At 45.9% G+C, this 18,561-nt stretch overlaps 1 non-coding gene across 1 annotated transcript; it reads right to left on the minus strand.

Moving 5' to 3' along the window:
* Window positions 1–2,353: 2,353 nt before the first annotated feature.
* trnan-guu (transfer RNA asparagine (anticodon GUU)) lies at window positions 2,354–2,427 on the minus strand. Its single transcript has one exon. It is a non-coding gene; the product is annotated as a tRNA-Asn (tRNA).
* Window positions 2,428–18,561: the final 16,134 nt, after the last annotated feature.

The raw sequence follows: 18,561 nt of genomic DNA on the forward strand, positions 1-18,561 counted from the left end.
CCCCGCCGCAGAGTCAAGTCACAGCGTTTGAGGGAACATCTCCAGGACATCCGCAACAATCAACCCCAGCGCCCTGCGGCCCAACATTTCAACCTCCCCTTCCCACTCTGCCAGGGACATGCATGTCCTGGGCCTCCTCCATCGCCCCTCCCTCCCCACCCGATGCCTTGAGGAAGAACGTCCCAACTTCTGCCTCGGATACATTCATCCCCAGAGCATCAATGTGGTCTGCACCAGTTTCCTCATTTCCCCTCCCCCCACCTTACCTCAGTTCCAACCTTCCAGCTAAGCGCTGTCCTCATGACCTGTCCTCCCTGCCAATCTCCCTCCCCAGCTATCCGCTCCACCCTCCTCTCTGATCTCTCACCTCCAACCCCACCCCCATTCACCTATTGTACTTTTTGCTACCTTCGGCCCAGCACACCCCACCCCCAATTTATCTCTCCACCCTGGAGGTGTCCTGCCTCTATTCCTGATGAAGGGCTTTTGCCCGAAACATCGACTTTCCTGCTCCTCGGAAGCTGTCTGACCTGCTGTGCTTTTCCAGCACCACTCTGATCTAAACTCTGGTTTCCAGCATCTGCAGTCCTCACTTTTGCCTACCCAATAAACCCAGTGTGCCGATTTCACATCAACAAACTGACACAAGCAGACACAACGTCTGCAGAAACCCACGCCACATTACTTTACATTAAAGACATCTGGGAAATGATGTCCAGACAACTCAACCCTCTCAGCATCATGGTAGCCCACAAACCGCCCAACACACTTAAACAGCCTCTAATGAACCTGAAATACCCGATACAAACAAGCAGCAAACGAATGTTATTTACAAAATACCATACAAGGAAATATATACATGAACTCTGCCGCACAGTTCTCTGTAGCAAGAAATGCTATGATGAGAAAAGGAAGATTTTTTTTAGCCAAAACGAATCGGCACTGACTGGACAGCCATTTAAAATCAACGCTGTCAGCCCAGGATGGAAGACCCGAAGGGATGTACAGTTTTCTTATTTCCTGAAGATTTATAAAGCTGAGACTGGGTTTTGGAGTTTGTTCCCTTTCCACTCCCAAGAGCCGCAGTGTTGGGGCGGTGAGTTGGGGAAAGTGAAATGTGCCCATGAGCAGCGTGTGGGACTTTTTCAGCTTCCCCTCCTCTGACAGCGCGGTGACTTGACTCTGATGTTCTCAGGGACACTTACTGACGCGACACAGTGAAAAGAGTCTCATTCCCGCAGATCAGGAATTCAAACCGTATGCCAGCTTCAGGACAATGAGAAAGATTAATTGGGGTATGTGAAGAAGCTGCGAGCTGCATTTCAAACAGGTAGGTGGAGTCAGATGCGTCATCCATTGCGCCCCCGGCACTGTGCGGACCTGACGCCGCCGTGCTGCAGAGTTCTGACGTTAACACGGACATGCGCAGCAATGGGAACATTCACAAGAGGAACAGCCAAAGATAATCACCGTCACTGCTTCCCTTCCATAATCCCAACTTTGTGAAGCAATATCTTTCACTGGCAAATAAAACACCTTTGTCCTCAGGTGCCTGCTTAACTTCGATTACGACTTCACGCCCCTCACTGTTCGATCTCATTTCCAAACTCTTGGCTCATTGCCTCAATAGCAGCTCTGTGGGTTTCTGCTTGTTCCACCCTGACAGGCAGTGGGCTACAGATTCCCGAGCAGTCCCAGTGTAACTGAAATACTTCAACCCCTCCAATGATTTGCATCTTTAAAAAAACCGTGGAGCAATCTCCCTTTCTTTTTGACGTCGTTTCTCAACTGTAGTCGGCAGGGTTCACACCTGCGTGGGGAAACCGCAATGGATTTCATGTCCATCGCATTCACCACTCGGCCCACCAATACAGAACCACACTGACAGCTTCATTTCCCAGGACTCTCTGCCTGTGGAGCTGAGAAAAAGTGAATCCTTGCAGAGTTTGTTTGAATTCAATCACTTCACAGGTTTCGAAAGGGTTAAATATCTGCAAATGGCGAGTCTGCGTGTTTCATCCCGGTAGATGAAATGGACGTTCAGTTAAAAACAAAAACAGAAATTGCAGGTCAGGCAGCATCTGTGGAAAGAGAATCAGAGACAACATTTCAGAACTCGTTTTTTTCCTCATCCAGGTCCAGCCAAAACTGCTGTGTTTCTCCAGCAGTTTCGCTTTCTGTCTCGGATTCTCAGCATCCGCAGTCATTTATGTTAGAAATTCAATCAATTCAGAAACCCCTTTGTGCTGCCTCAGTGGAATAGATTTCCGTTTGGGAAACATTTTCCTGACACCATTAAAAACGTGCACTTTCGCAGGCAAGAAAGCGGTAGGAGCGAGAACAAGGAACACGCCGTCCCTGGGTGGTCTCGAACCACCAACCTTTCGGTTAACAGCCGAACGCGCTGACCAATTGCGCCACAGAGACAGGTGCAAGAGCTGCTTGCACAGTGTCTTTGAGGAACCTACTAATCAATTCATAATTCAACCCGCCCCGCCCAAAATTACCATTGTCTTCTATCAGTTTTACTTTCCATAATAAAGCCTTGGACATTCATTCTGGAGACATGGGGACAGCCTGATCCCACCATCTGCAGGTACATCCATGTCACGAGGAACGAGCTCTCCACCACCGGGGCCATCGCCCTCCCAGCCTTTCAGTGTTTTGCCTCTTCCTGAATTTTCTCATTGGCGCCGAGCCGAGAAGGCGTTTGAATTCCTGATGTGCAGAGAATTCTTTCAATGTCTCGGGTCAGTTCAGGTCCCGAGAATATCAGAGTCAATCAGCCTCTTAAACAAGGGGATGGTGTCTGGACTGTCTCTGCTCAGTCCGTCAGTTCATCCTTCATTCTCCTCTAATTCCACTTCCCAAAGAGTTTCGAAAGATTCACAAAGCTGGAGACTGGGATTTGTGTTTTACTTCCTGAACATTTTTCCACCTGCTAACTGACGATATTTTGACAAAACCTCTTCCCCATTGTAACATTTGCATCATGTCCAGGGATGAGCAATTTCCAATCCCAAGTTTGGGAATGTTCTCTTTGGAGCAAAGAAGGTGAACTGGAGATTTCCAGGGGCTGTTGGCAATGATGGGAGAAGACGTGGTGTGAATGGGCAGGTTAATGATCAGAAGAACCTATTGCCACTGACTAGGGTCAGTTACCAGAGGACAGGGATTGAAGTTCTTTAATGGAAAGCAGCATTTGTGTCGAACAAACACAGCGAATACTGCAGAAAGCCAACGGGTCGAGCAGCATCCGTGGAAAGGGAAACAGAGCCGACGTTTTGAGTGTGCTACGGTTTTTGTTCAGAACTCAGTCTTTTGCCTCTTCCCGAAGTTGGTCCAGGTCTGTGTCTCAATTGGCAAACACATGGCAAGTGCAGTTCCGCAATGTGAAGTTATAGCCTTTGCTGTTTAAAAAAAAGCAGTGCATTGTTAAAATGATTATATATTGGAATGTGGAGAAAGTGAGGACTAGAGGTGAAAGTCGAAAAATGTGGCACTGGAAAAGCACAACAGGTCAGGCAGCATCTGAGGAACAGGACAGGGAACGTTTCGGGCACAAGTCCTTCATCAGGAATGATGTATGGATGTGCTAAGGGGTCTCAGAGTCCCTCCACACCAGTCAATGCCAGCTGTCGGGCAGATGCAGCAGGCAATGAGCAAGGCAAGTGGTATATTACCAAGAGGAATTGAGTTCAGAAGTGGGGTCATTGAACATATTCAAGGCTAAGTTCATCTGAGTTTTGAACACCAAAGAAGTGGATGCTTATCGGGGGAGGTAAGAAAATGCTTTTAAGACCAGTACAGATCAGTCACAGAGTCAGACAGTACTGAACAGACCCTTCATCCAACGAGTCCATGCTGAGTATGTTCTCAAACTAAACTCGTCCCACCTACCAGTGTTTGGCCCATAACCCTTCCAACCTTTCGTATTCATGTACTTATCCAAATGTCTTTTGAACGTCGTAACTGTACGTGTATAAAATCATGAGGGGCATGGATAGGATTAATAAACAAAGTCGTTTCCTGGGGTGGGGGTGTCCAGAAGGAGAGGGCATGGGTTTCGCGTTAGAGGGGAAAGATACAAAAGAGATCTGAGGGGCAACTTTTTGACGCAGAGAATGGTACGTTTATTGAATGATCTGCCAGAGGAAGTGTTGAAGGCTAGTACGATTGCAACATTTAAAAGGCATTTGGGTAGGTGTATGAATAGGAAGGGTTTGGAGGGATATGGGGCCGTGTGCTGTCAGGTGGGACTAGATTGGGTTGTGATAGTTGGTCAGCATGGACAAGTTGGACCAAACAGTCTGTTTCTATGCTGTACATCTCTACCTCAATGTTCAACATACGCAGTGACCTGGCCTCCACAGTTTTCTGTGAGAATGAATTCCATAGATTCACCACTCTCTGGCTAAAGAAGTTTCTCCTAATCTCCATTCTCCCTTTATGCTAAGGCTATGCCCATGGGTATTAGTCTCTCCTCCCAATGAAAACATCTTCCCAATGTCCACTCTATCCAGGCCGTTCAATGTTCTGTACGTTTCAGTTAGATCTCCCTTGAATGTGGGCCTGTTAATCAGCATGAATCAAACCCTTCAGGATGAGGACATCCGTGATTAGACTCAACAAAGTGAGAATGGAGGGTGAGGGTGTGGGATGGAGATTTTCAGCTTTTAGGGAGTAAGGTAGGAAAGAAAGTTTAATATAAATTATAATTGATCAGATGAGCCAATGGGCCAAGGAGTAGTGGATGGAGTTTAATTTAGACAAATATGAGCTGTTGCATTTTGATGAGGCAACTCAGGGCAGGGCCAATGTGGTTAATGGTAAATTAATGGAATTCTGTGCTCAAAGAAGCAGTCGAGGCAGCTTCATTAAGACACTGTTGGATGGGTTTTTTTTTTTGCGTGGTAAGGGAATTAAGAGAAGTTGGGATAATGCAATTAGGAGGAGCTGAGACTATTGATCGATCCGCCATGATTGTAATGAATGGCGGAGCAGGGTCGATGGGCCAAATGGCCTACTCCTTCTATTACTTTGAAACGATAACCCTGCGTTTCCCATGGTCAACCCACCTAACCTGCACATCCCTGGACACTAGGCAATTTAGCATAGCCAATCGAAATCAAGAGCAGTGAGCAATGTAGTGATGTGGAAACCAAACACCAGAGAATGAGAGAAAGGGACAAGGAGAATAAATGTACTAGCAATCAAAACTGGATTCTCACCATCACAAAAAATAAAACTAAAAGCTGCATTGTAAAAAAAGCGAATTAATTGACTGCACACATTGAAGAGAATAATTATGATCTGAGACTCCTTACAGAGATATGGCTTCAGAATGACAAGGATTGGATCCAGAATATCGAGGGGAGATGTGGCATTCAAGTCGAGTGAGAGGCTCAGTAAAGGTAGAGGGTGGGCACTGCTAATCAAAGCACTGATAACATGGTAGTCTGGTGTCAGCTCGGATTTCAGGTCCTCATTTCCCTGTCCTCTGATCTCCCTGTTCCCACAGAGTTAAATGTTGTCTGTTCTCAGCTCTGCTCGATTTCTGTTGAAGCTTTGACCCCCTTTTACACCTTCTGGAGCAACAAAATATTCTGAGCCTCCTGGAAATGACACCTTATCTATACCTCTCCTGTTTTTAAAAATCTCGATAAAGTTATCTGTCAACTTGCTCGGCTCCGTTGGAAAAATGTCCCAGCTTCTTCTTAATTCAAACCCTCCATTCCCAGCAACACGCTGGCAAAGTAAGGAATAGGGAATTGCATCAAATCACATAAATGTACTGTCTGAAATAATCTAGCTGTGCTCTGGCCTGAGATATTGAGAGTCCCTGGTGTAAGTAATTACGAATGCAATAATTTTGGTCACAGAATTGAACAATCATTTTGCAACAAAGGGGTCTACTTTGATAAGGAGGTAGCGGTCATTTCTAGGGTAAGTGAACAGTTTGTAGATCAGGGAGATGAAGTTCCAGACACTTGTGAAGGGCTAGAATTGAATTTGATAAATAAGACAAAGAACTGTGGATGCTGGAAATCTGAAACAAAAACTGAGAACACTGGAAAAACTCAGCAGGACTGGAAGCATCTGTGGAGAGAAAGCAGAGTTAAAATTTCGAGTCCAACAACTCCTCTTCAGGATTCTGAAATAGTTAAAGCCTGGCAGTAAGTTCAGGTAACCTTTACTGCGACCCAACTTTGTTACAGCTTCAGATCTCCACATCACAAGGCGTACAAAAAGTAGCTTTTTTTAAAAAAAAGCACCTCAAGCTCAAAGTGCGCACACTCACCCCCCACTGCCCCCACCACACTTTCTTTATTATTGGTTCGTTGAGTTGTCCCTTTGTTACTGGATCCTTCGTACAGCCGGGTAAAGCATGCAGCTGGGACGACTGAGTGAATCCTTTCGCGCAACGGCAGTTTCCATCACTGAAAAGGACATGACTGAATCAGATGGGTTTTTGCCCTCTAAAAACGGTTTCATCCTTAGATTCTGAAGTCCAGATTACTGACCGAATCCCAATTCTGCCATCTGCCGCGACCGGATTCGAACCTGAGAGTCCCCAGAGCTGGGTTGTTAGCGGCGCTCGGCCATCGCTCCTTCCATCCCCCTGCAATGGCACGTGAACGCGCTGGTGCCTCCACAGGTGGGAGGAGCAGGTGAAGCCCTTTTGGAACTGACAGCAGGTGAACGGCCTCTCTCCGGTGTGGACCCACTGGTGGGTCAGCAGTGCAGCTGACTGAGTGAACCCCCTCCCGCACATGGGGCACGTGAATGGCTTCTCTCACTTGTGGATACACTGGTGCGTCTCCAGATGGCTGATCCGACTGAAACCCTTCCTGCACACCGAGCAGGTGAATGGCCTCTCCCCGCTGTGAATACGTCTGTGGGTTTCCAACACTGATGGGGAAGGGAATCCTTTCCCTCAGTCCCCACATTTCCACAGTTTCCCCATTGGGGGAGCTTTCCTTGTGTTGGTCTGGGTTTGAAATTACAATCAGAACGGGGACATAGTGTATCCCCACCGTCAGGGATGAGACTTTGATTCCCCAAAGCTGAGTAAATGGTATGAAGCACTTTTCACTGTCAGCGCACTGAATCTCCCTCACTCTGTGTCTCAGTATTCTTCCTGCCACACCAGTGTCCAAAATCTCTCAAGCAAACAAAAGCAACCATGTCTTCTTAATTGGAATGGCTGCTGATATTCAAGTCCCAATGAATCAAGTGGCTCTGTCAGAAGTTGATGTATCATTTGTTTTCAGATTTCTTTCGGCACGTCTTCCTGCAAAAAAAAGTCACAAAATAAGTGATCATTGTCAGTACACTGAAACGAACATTACATAGGTGACAGTTCCTGTAGTTTGCCAGATGCCTGCTGATCACATAATACCTAGCACACAGCAACCTGAAATCCCTCATGCAGCCAGATAGGCTCAGGTGTGTTAAGAGGAAAACTTCATTCAAATCTAATCTAATCTTAAACTAAATACGTGTACATATATATATCAATGTGACAATCCTTTCAATGCGGCTCAGTTCCATGTGAAACTACACTTTTAATTGTGAACATGAGGAAAAAAGCAATCATTTTCCAGGGTGCAAACTGCATATGTGACAAACTGAGGGAATACACAAGGAAAATACCTAAAAGGGAGATAGAAAGTATTTGAGCACCTTTACAGAATCTGCTCCATCTCTGGATTCACTCCAGTTGCTCCAAGTAAACCTCCCTGGAGGGTCAAGCAACCCTGCATCGGGAAGCACTGGGATGGTCAACTACGACCAGTTTACATGGAGAACACATCTCCACATTAAACAGCCTCGAGGCAAACTTCCCTTCCTTCCACTTAAAGTTCAAGACCCCTCAAAGCGAAATTCCCCAGGTAAGTTTGGAAGAATTTCTTCCAGGTGTTCACTAATCATTTCGATGAGCACTTTGTTAAAGTTTGAATATTGCGAGTTTTGAAAATTAGTGATTCTGAGCGAAATCACAGTTCGAAAAACAGAATGTGGGAATTTAGACAGAGTTTGTTTTTGCACATCGACGATATGTCGGCACAACAGCAGATGACACGACAGCAGAGAAGATCTTTTGACGTCATTCTCAAACGTGCCTGACACACACCAGATGAAAAGCTAAATACTTCTCTGGAAATACAGCCGAGCAATGCAGGAGAATGACACAACGCGTGCTTATTGGGATCATAACTCAAACGAGAGACCATTCTCTCCTATTCATTCAACGTCATCTTTAGCAGCTTTCCCGTATAACGGCGCTCTGTTCTGCACCTTACCTTCTCATCTGCTCCCCAAAAAAGCTTCGACATAAATATTTCACAATGATATACTGGCCCAATGTGCACAGTTGAGGTGAAAACCTCTGAGGGGTCTCCTGTTCTCTGTATCCTATGTTGAGGAGGGCAATGCTTGTCACTGGCCACTCGGGTGTCAGAGAAAAGTTTCGAAACAGTGGAGGGAGCCCGGTTCCTGAGGACGGGACAAACAGCAGCAGGGAGACAGAATGAGAAGCAGCTGTTCTGGAAACTCTTCGTCACTTGCAATTCTTAGAGCAATGTCAAATGTATTTCACACTAAGCAAGTCTCAGCGAGCTCAAGAGGTGTGTGGTGGGGAAATAGCCGCTCTTTGGTTTGTTGGTCTAGGGGCATGATTCTCAGGGAGAGTCTTTAACTGTACAGACTTGTGCACAGTCCTAGATTCAACTCCCAAAACAGGCTGCGTCTCATAACTTGATTTGTGCAAAAATGGCCCATTAATTTTCTCAAAAAGAACCTTCGTGAAACGAGGTTTGGCTGCCAGGAATACGGATGGGGCAGAAAACAGGGAAGTGAAATGTTTGGAGATCGCGTTGAATAGGTTGACGTGAGTGGTGCGGTGTTTGAGGGATGTCAGCGATGAGGGTCGATTGGAAATTTGGGACAGCTCTCTTAGGAGTACAGAAGTTTGAATCTGACACGATTGAAGCTTTTCAAGTCATGCAAAGTCTAGACAGAGTAAGTAATGTAGTCAAAATGTTCCCACGCCTGAGAGGATCGACAACGATTCGGCAGAGTTTTAAAGTCATGAGGAAAAGAACCAAAAGTGACATGAGGAAGAATGCTTTCGTACAGGGAGTGGTTGGGGTCAGTAAACCCATAACTGACACTGACAAAGAGGCAGATTTATTAGACGCAAACGGGAATCCGGTGGTCATGTTGAAAGGAATAATGTGAAGAATTACAAGGAGAAGGCAAGAGAGACGAATACGAATAGAGACCCACGTTTACTTTCGGTGTCGACCCAGCAGAACGAAGGTGGGCCGCATGACGTCTAATCAGAGTGAAATCACAAGAGAATGAGGGGAGTTAGAAATAGTTTATATTGACACAGTCTCCATATGTCTGTGGAACACCATATAAGATGACAGCAGTGGAGATCTTTGACATCAGTCTCTAACGTGCATGCCACGCGCCTGACGAAAGGCTGAAAGGACCGGTGGCAACGGCTTAGGCGAGTAGGAGCAGAGTGGTGCAGTGGGAAGCGTGCTGGGCCCATAACCTAGAGGTCGATGGATCGGCGCTGTCCTCTCTTATCGTTCAGTGCCTCCTTGAGCGACTTTCATTGGTGGTGGCACTTTGTTCAGCATCTTGCCTTTCAAACGACTTCCGGAGTGTCTAAATATCTTTTACGGCGCTTTGTTCTTTTCCTTGCCATGTCGTTTGCTTCCCAAAACTTCGGGTATCTGAGCTCAATATCGATGCACAAGTCAAATTTACACAGTTGCGCTGGCAGCCTTGTGGAGATCTGAGATGTCTTGTCCTGTTCTCCGTCGCTGTGGCCTGATCTCGTGTGAAAACTCTTATCTCAGATGGCAATGAACCGGTGAAGTCGAAACACATGACTTGCTGTTTTAATCCATTTCCTGCAGTAAAGAAACGAACGTCCGTGTAATAAATGACTTTCTACAGGATTGCTGTGTGAGGACAAATTCTGAACACCAAGCAGGCTGCACAAAAATGCACTCATATCAATTTACCTGAGGGAAGAGTCTCCGGTGTCCATTTCTCTCTGTCCCGACAGCACAGCATCTTTCTGTCTCTCCGTTAACAAGACCTTTGGATCAAGTTCAAAGTTGCCCATTTCCTACACATGACTGTAACTGACTTAACCTGCCTCACGTAATAGTGTGAGAGAGCAGAAGAGTGAATGGGCTCTGCCTTCCACCAGCACAGCTTTTAAGTAGAAACGAAATGGTTCAATTATCCAACAGTGGAGAGAGCCCGGCTCCTGGGGACAGTACAAACAGCAGCGCCCAGGGAGCAGGGAGACAGATCGAGAAGGAGATGTTCTTGAAACTCTTCCCTGCTTGCAATTCTGGGAGCAATGTACAATGAATTTCGTACTGAGCAAGTCTCAGCTGCTCCAGGAGGTGACTGCACCCATGGCTGGTGGCTCGTTAGTCTGGGATGTGATTCTTGCTTTGGGTCTTCGAGCATATTCAGCCGTGTGAGAGTTCCCGGGTTCCAATCCCAGGCGAATAATCATTCCTTAAATTGATATGAGCAAAAATGCCCGATCAATTTTGTCAATTAAAGCCGCTTCGTTAATTTAGATCGGACTGCCTGAATTTGGGACGGCGCAGAGCTGCTATTGCAGTGAACACGGCGAAGGGAAACACGTGGTGAAAGTGAGAACAAGTATTGCAGATTTTTCGCCCGCGCAATGCGAGTCTGAATGAATCCTCCACCTGTATTATGCTCAATTCTGAGGGTGATACTTCAGGAAGCGGGGAAGTGAAGTGATTGCAGACGGCGCTGAACAGGTTAACGTGAATGGTACCGTCCTGAGGAATGTCAGCAATGAAGGGAGATTGGAAAGTTTGGGGCAGCTCTCTTTGGAGAACAGAGGGCTGAAAGCTGGTCTGATTGAAGTTTTCCACGTCATGAGGGTTTTAGACAGAGGAAATAATGCAGTGAAAATGCTCCCAGGCCTGAAAGGATCGAGAACGATTTGGCAGAGATTTAAAGTCATCAGGAAAATAAGTAAAAGTGACATTAGGAAGACCGTTTTCGCACAGGGAGTGGGGTCAGTAAGTCACTGTCTGACAGTGACAAAAAGGCAGATTCAATGGACACAAAAGGGAATTCGGTGGGCATGTTCAATGTAACAATGTGCAGATTTACAGGGAGAAGGCGACAGAATGAGACACTTATTTACATATTGTGTTGAACCAGCAGAGCTAAGGTGGGCTGCATGGCCTCAGTCTGCGCTGTCACACATTTCGTGATTCTGAGTGAAATCGGAGTTGGACCAACAGAATGTAGGAAATTTGACAACGGATATATTCTGCCCAACAGGATTATCCATCACAGCAACGAAGCTGTTTTGACATCATTCTCGAAGGTACATGACACAATGCAGATTCAAAACCGAGTATTCCTTTGAATTACTGAGTAATTTGTTTACAGTTATTCAGTTGAGGTGAGCGGAGTTGCGCATTGGGAGCCACTCCAGTTGATAGGTCGAAGCCGTTTTCTCCTGTGTGACAGTCCCACCAGCACTCCAATTTGCTGTGCTTCCAGTCAGTAGATGCAGATTACTATCCCATACTGATACACGGGCCACGATGACCCAGCTGTGGTGACAAGCTTGTGAAGGTCTGAGTGCTCTTCTCCTGTTTCCTGTCTGGCTGCTATGGTCCTCATCATCAAATCTCTCTTCTCCGAGATAGGAATAAACTGGTGAAGGTGAAACACATCAGTTGCGGTGTGTCCCATCTCGCATGAGGCCCTGCAGTAATTCCCCACGCTGTTTCACACAGCAGCATCCTCTCGGTGAATTACACTTGGCAAAAAAAATCGATTGAACCAAATCAGTGTCCGCCATTGGATTTTACTGACACCGTTTATAAAATTCAGGCTCACCGTTAATGTGGAGAGCGGCCGTCAGACTGTAGTTTCCGCTCCTTCTGTTGAATAAAGATAATTTTAACTGTGTCTGGTGAGAGGAAAGGATTTGCTGTTGGTGGGAAACATTTCTATCTGAACTCGCTGTCACTCTCCTGATAGATTGAAACATAAAGACGGGAGTCTCTGGATTATGTTGTAAAAATATCGGTAATATGCTATTCACACCGCGCTGTCACCAACTGAATGAAGCGGCGGCCCAGAGGGAGACGGCTGTGTTTAAACCCCGTGATGAACTGGGGGAGAGGAGCATTTAGCCCAACAACGACGTCAGTGAATCTGACGTGATTCAAACACGCCACCTTCCAAGCTGGAGTCAGACACGCTACCTTTCCGCTACACGGTCACGGATGGCTCCTTCCCTCTATTCATACTTCAGGGAAGTGATCGCACTGCAATGATTTTACATTATGAGTAACAACGGAGATCAATAGTTCATGTCTGTTCTGTCTCTCCCCCCTCTCCTTCTGTCTCGCGAAACAATTGCCAACTCTACCTCAATAAAAAGGTGAAAGAACTGTGGATGGTGTATATCAGAAACAAAAAAACAGGAGTTGCCGGTGACCCTTCCACAGAACTGATGGTGATTGGGAAAATGTCGGTTTATATTCAGGAGATATTGTTGGAGGAAAGCAGATGCAGTAAATGACAGATCAGGACAGAGCCCAAAGCGAGGGAAGAACTGTTGGACAGGAAAGGGAGTTGATAACGATCCGTGTGGGAGGGTGAATGGAGACTGTTCGTGGCTCAGAATACATCGTGTGCAATGACAGACTGCGTGATAACAAGTCTTGGTGTGTGTGGTCGGGACGAGGATACTATGGATTTCAGGCCCTAGAATTATTGAATTCGATATTGGGACCGGACAGATGTATGGTCCCGAAGTGAAATATTCGGTGTTCTTCGTTCTGCTGGTGCTGAGCTTCACTGGAACACTACAGCAAACCTGAGACAGAGATGTTGACCAGGGAACAGGATGGGGTGTGGAATTGGCAGGCAACTGGAAGCTCAGGGTCTTTTTGCGGGCAGAACGTAGATGTTCTGTGCAGCAGTTACCCAGTTTATGTTTCGTTTTCACCAATGCAGAAGAGGCCACATTGTGAGCAGCAAATGCAGTAGACTGGGTTGTGGGAAGAGCAGGTAAAGTACCGCTTCACCTGGAAGGTAAGTTTGGCCCTTGGATAGTGAGGAGGGAGCAGGTAAATGGGCTAGTGTCTCACATTCGGCAGTTGCAAGGTAAAGTGCCGTTGGACTATTGGGGTGGGAATGGGGTTAGGGTTGATGGGAATGAAGGAAGAGTTGACCCAAGCGAAAACGTCTGCCCATTTACTTATCCGCCAAATAGAGAAACTTTTAAAGTGTGCACAAGGAAATTTTCTAATTCACAATGAGGATGTACATACTGGCGAGGGTGCAAAACCTAAGGGCCAGCAACCATAATTCTATTAACATTACAATCGTGATTCAAAATAATATATCAGATCTAAAAGTTGAAGTTGTAAATTGGAGGAAGACTCAGGTATTAGGCAAGGTCTTTCAAAAGCTGATTGGGGGCAGTTGTTTGCAGGTTAAAGGACTGCTGGAAAATGGGAAGCCTTCAAATATGAGATATCAAGAATCCACACACAGAATATTTCTGTTAGGGTGAAAGGAAAGGCTGGTAGGTGTAGGGCATGCTGGATGACCAGAGAAATTGAGATTTTGGTAAAGATAACGAAGGATTCATACGTCAGGTATCGACAGAGAGATCGAATGAATCCTGAGAGAATAAAGACAGTACAGCATACTTAAGAGAGAAATCATGAGGGATAAAAGGGGACATGAGATAGCTTTGGCAAATAGTGTTAAGGATAACCCAAAGGGTTTTTTATAAATACGTTCAGGCCAAAAGTATAACAAGGGAGAGAATAGCGCCCCTCAAAGATCACCAAGGCAGCCTTTGTGTGGAGCTGCAGTCGATCGGATTGGGCGGGGAGGGGGGTGGGGGGATACTCAACGGATTTTGTGCATCAGTGTTTACTGTGGAGAAAGGCATGGAAGATATAGAATGTGAGAAAGTAGATGGTGACATGTTGAAAAAATTCCCATATTACAGATGAGAAATTGCTGGATATCTTGAAATGCATAGAAGTGGATAAATCCCAAGGACCTGATCAGGAGTACCCTAGAACTCTGTGGGAAACTGGGGAAGTGATTGCTGGGCCTCTCACTGAGATATTTGTGTCATCAATAGTCACAGGTGAGGTTCCGGAAGGCTAGAGGGTGACTAACGTGGTGCCACTATTTAAGAAATGTGGTAAGGAAAAGCCTGGGAACTATAGACCAGTGAGACAGATATCCGTGACGGGCAAGTTTTTGGAGAGAATCCTGAGAGATAGGATTTACATGTATTTGGAAAGGCAAGAATTGATTAAGGATAGTCAACATGGCTTTATGCTTGGGAAATCATGTCTCACGAACATGATTGAGTTTTTTGAAGAAGTACAAAGTGGATTGATGAGGGCAGAGCGATGGACGTGATTTATATGGACTTCAGGAAGGCATTCATCAAGGTTCCTCATGGGAGACTGGTGAGCAAGGTTTAATCTCATGGCATGCAGTGACAACTCGCCATTTGGATACAGAACTGGCTAGAAGGCAGAAGACAGAGGGTGGTGATGGAGGGTTGCTTTTCAGACTGAAGGCCTGTGACCAATGGTGTACCACAAGGATCGATGCTGGGTTCGCTAGTTTTTGTCATTTATATAAATGATTTGTATGTAAACGGAGGAGTATAGTTAGTCAGTTTGTAGATGACACCAAAATTGGAGGTGTTGTGGACAGCAAAGAAGGTTACCTCAGATTACAATGGGACCTTGATCAGATGGGCCAATGGGCTGAGAAGTGGCAGATGGAGGTTAATATAGATAAATATGAGGTGCTGCATTTTGGAAAAACAAATCAGAGCAGGACTTTTACACTTAATGGGAAGTTCCTTGGAAGTGTTGCTGAACAAAGAGACCTTGGAATTCAGGTTGATCGTTCCTTAAAAGTAAAGACGCAGGCAGATTGGGTAGTAAAGAAGGTGTTTGGTATGCTTTCCTTTGTTGGTCAGAGCATCGAGGATAGATGTTGGGACCTCATGTTGCCACTGTACAGAACATTGGTCAGGCCACGTTTGGAATATTGCATGTAGTTTTGATCTGCTTTCTATCGGAAAGATGTTGTGAAACTAGAAAAGGTGCAGAAAAGATTTACAAGGGTGTTGCCAGGGTTGGATGGTTGAGCTATCGGGCGAGGCTGAATCCACTGTTTTCTCTGGAGCGTCGGAGGCTAAGGGGTGACCTTATAGAGGTTTATAAAATCATGAGGGATATGGATAGGGCAAATAGACAAGTTCTTTTCCCTGTGATGGGGGAGTCCAGAACTAGAGGGCATAGTTTTAGGAAGGGGAGGGGAAATATATAGAATGCACTTAAGAGGCAACCTTTTCACGCAGAGGGTGATGCATGTACGGCATGAGCTGCTGGAGTAAGGGGTGGAGGCTGTATATTTACAGCATTAAAAATGCATCTGGATGTGTATAAAAATAGGAAATATTTATGGGGATTTGGGCCAAGTGTTGGCAAATCGGACTTGATTAGGTTAGGATATCTGGGCTGCATGGACGAGTTGGACCGAAGGGTCTGTTTCCATGCTGTACATCTGTGTCACTCTGTGAGACTCCATGGGATTATTCAGGAGAAAGTGAGGACTTCAGATGCTGGAAATCAGAGCTGAAAATGTGTTTCTGGAAAAGCGCAGCAGGTCAGGCACCATCCAAGGAGCAGAAGAATCGACGTTTCGGGCATGAGCCCTTCTTCAGGAAGTTTTAGCTATAAACTATAAACATTCCCTTAGTTAAACATTGTGAAGTGTGAAGCCATTGTTTTAGTCCCGAAGTTCGACCTGAGCTCCCCACTCCCCCATCCCAGTAACTCTGTTGACAGCCTTCGTGTCACATTTAAAACTAGGATCAATAGATTCGTGATCAGTTGGGGGATGAACAGTTATAGGAAAAGGGCAGGAAAGTGCAAGTGGAGAATGTCAGATCAGCCACAATCCTATTGAATGGAGAAGCAGGCTCAAGGGGTTGAATGGCATTTTCCTGTTCCTATTTCTTATGGTTCCCGAGCCCTTACCTCTGAAACAGGGTCCTGGCTTCAGTGTGTGCCATTACTGAGAGTGCTGATGTTCCCTTGTGTAATATCAACAGCTTAGCAGCTGCTGAAACCTCTTGCTCCTTTGTTACCTCTAAACACAATATGCCAATGTGTCCAGGGGAGGTGATGGCCGACTTTATTGTCACCAGACTATTCACCCAGGTAATGTCCTGCGGACCTAGGTTCAAAACCTACCACGGCAGATGGTGGAATCTGAATTCAATATAAAACTGGAATTAAGAGTCTAATGATGAAACTGTTGTGGTTTGTTGTAAAAACTTATCTGGTTTCCTGCTCTCCGAACCTGATCTGATCTGATCTACATGTGATTTCAGATCCACTGTCAGCTGGTTGAATCTTCACTGCCCTTTCAGTCAATTCTTAAAGCTCACCTTTTTTAACTATGATGTTGCCAGAATGATTTATAGACGGCATAGGCTGGGACTTTCTTTCACTGGAGTGGAGGAGGTTGAGGGTGGACGTTATGGAGGTTTATGAAGTCATGAGGGACAAAGATAAGGTGAATAACCAGCGTCTTTTCCTGAAGGGTAGGGAGTTCAAAGTCTGGGAGTATATTTTTAAGATGAGAGGGAGAAGATTTAAAAAGGACGGAGGGGGGCAACGTTTTTTACATTGAAGGTGGTTCGTGTGTGGAATGAACTGTCAGAGAACGTGGTGGATGCAGGTCATGTTACAATGTTTAAAATTATTTGGATAAGTACATATGAGCCACACACAGGCAGATGGGTCTAATCTTCCCCCAGATATTCAAAGGGACAGCCAGTCAGAGGGGGGCAGGGCCACGCCTATCGTTGTTGTGTGGCATGTGTGACAGCTGCAACAAGACGTCCAAACTCATGTGCTCAATGCTCTGACCAATGAAAGCAAGCATGCCAAAAGCCCTCTTCACCACACTGTCTACCCACGACTCCATTTTCTAGGTGCTAATAACCCGCAACCCTAGATCTCTCTCAGTTTTGGTCCCCTTGGTGTTCTGACTTCTGACTTCTTCAACTCTGGGTTTGTGTTGAACTTGATGGGATACTTTGTCCAACTCAGCATGTTTAAACAGGGATTCATTTGAAACTTTTCAGGAGGTGAGCTCAACAAGATTGAACTATTCAAAGTTACTTGGACTCTATTTTAAAGTTACATTATTACCAGTCGTCAGAGACACATACAGCATGGAAACAGACCCTTCGGTCCAACTTGTCCATGCTGACCTGATATCCTAAATTAATCTAGTCCAATTTGACAGCACCTGACCCATATACTCTGGCAGCTCATTTCATATATATACCACTCGCTGCATGAAGAAGTTGCCCATTTAATATATTTGTCTCTTACCCTAAACCTCTGCCCTCTAGTTCTGGACTCCCCCATCCCAGGGAAAAGACCTTGTCTATTACCCTGTCCATGCCCCTCATGATTTTGTAACCTCTATTAGGTCACTTCTCTGCCTCTGATGATCCAGTGAAAACAGTCCCAGCCTATTTAGCCTCTCCCTGTAGCTCAAATCCTCCAAACCCCTGCAACATTCCCGTAAATCGTTTCTCACAGAGAAGTCAACGTTTCAGTCCTGAACAAGGGTTAATACCCAAAACCCTGACTACTCCATATCCTGGTGCTGCCTGGTTTGCTGTATTCTCCCAACCTCCTCCTTGCCTACTTCGGCGTGCAGTATGTAGTGGCTCAGTGGTTACCACTGCAGCCTCATAGTGCCAGGGACCCAGGTTTGATTCCAGCCTTGGGTGACTGTCTGTGAGGAATTTGCGCATTCTCCCAGTGTCTGCGTGGGTTTTCTCTGGGTGATTCTGTTTTCTTTAATAAACCAAAGATGTGCAGGTCTTGTGGATTTGCCATGCTTACTTGCCCGTAGAGGTAGGTACATTCGTCAGAGGGAAATGTGTTTGGATGGGTTACTCTTCCGAGGGTCGATGTGGACTTGTTGGGACAAATGGCCTGTTTCACACTGAAGCTAATCTCATCTGCGCTACATTTGTCACTAACGAATTACAGAGTAGACTCGCCAGGCCGAATGGCCTAACTTCTGCTCCGATGGTCTTACGGTCTTAGGTTTCTCTGGATCATTTCATTTGGCAATGTGCAGTCCCGGGCTCAATGAGCAGCAGTGTCCACTGAAAGCAAAGCTCATAGGATGGTTGAACTTCTACAATGTGGAAACAGGTCCTTCAGCCCAACACATCTGCACAGATTCTCCGAAGAGTAACCCACTCAGATCCATTTTCCTACCCTCCATAAATTGCACACAGACCCCCAAGGGTGGAATTATTGCTGGGTTCTTGGTGCCATGAGGCAGCAGTGCAATCCATGAGCCACCATGGGGTTGTGGTTGTGGGGTGTAGGGCAGGCAATTGAAGTCCAGCAGAAAACTAAAACAGCC

This window comes from Chiloscyllium punctatum, chromosome 36 (genome assembly GCF_047496795.1).
Source record: "Chiloscyllium punctatum isolate Juve2018m chromosome 36, sChiPun1.3, whole genome shotgun sequence".
Classification (NCBI taxonomy): Eukaryota; Metazoa; Chordata; class Chondrichthyes; order Orectolobiformes; family Hemiscylliidae; genus Chiloscyllium; species Chiloscyllium punctatum.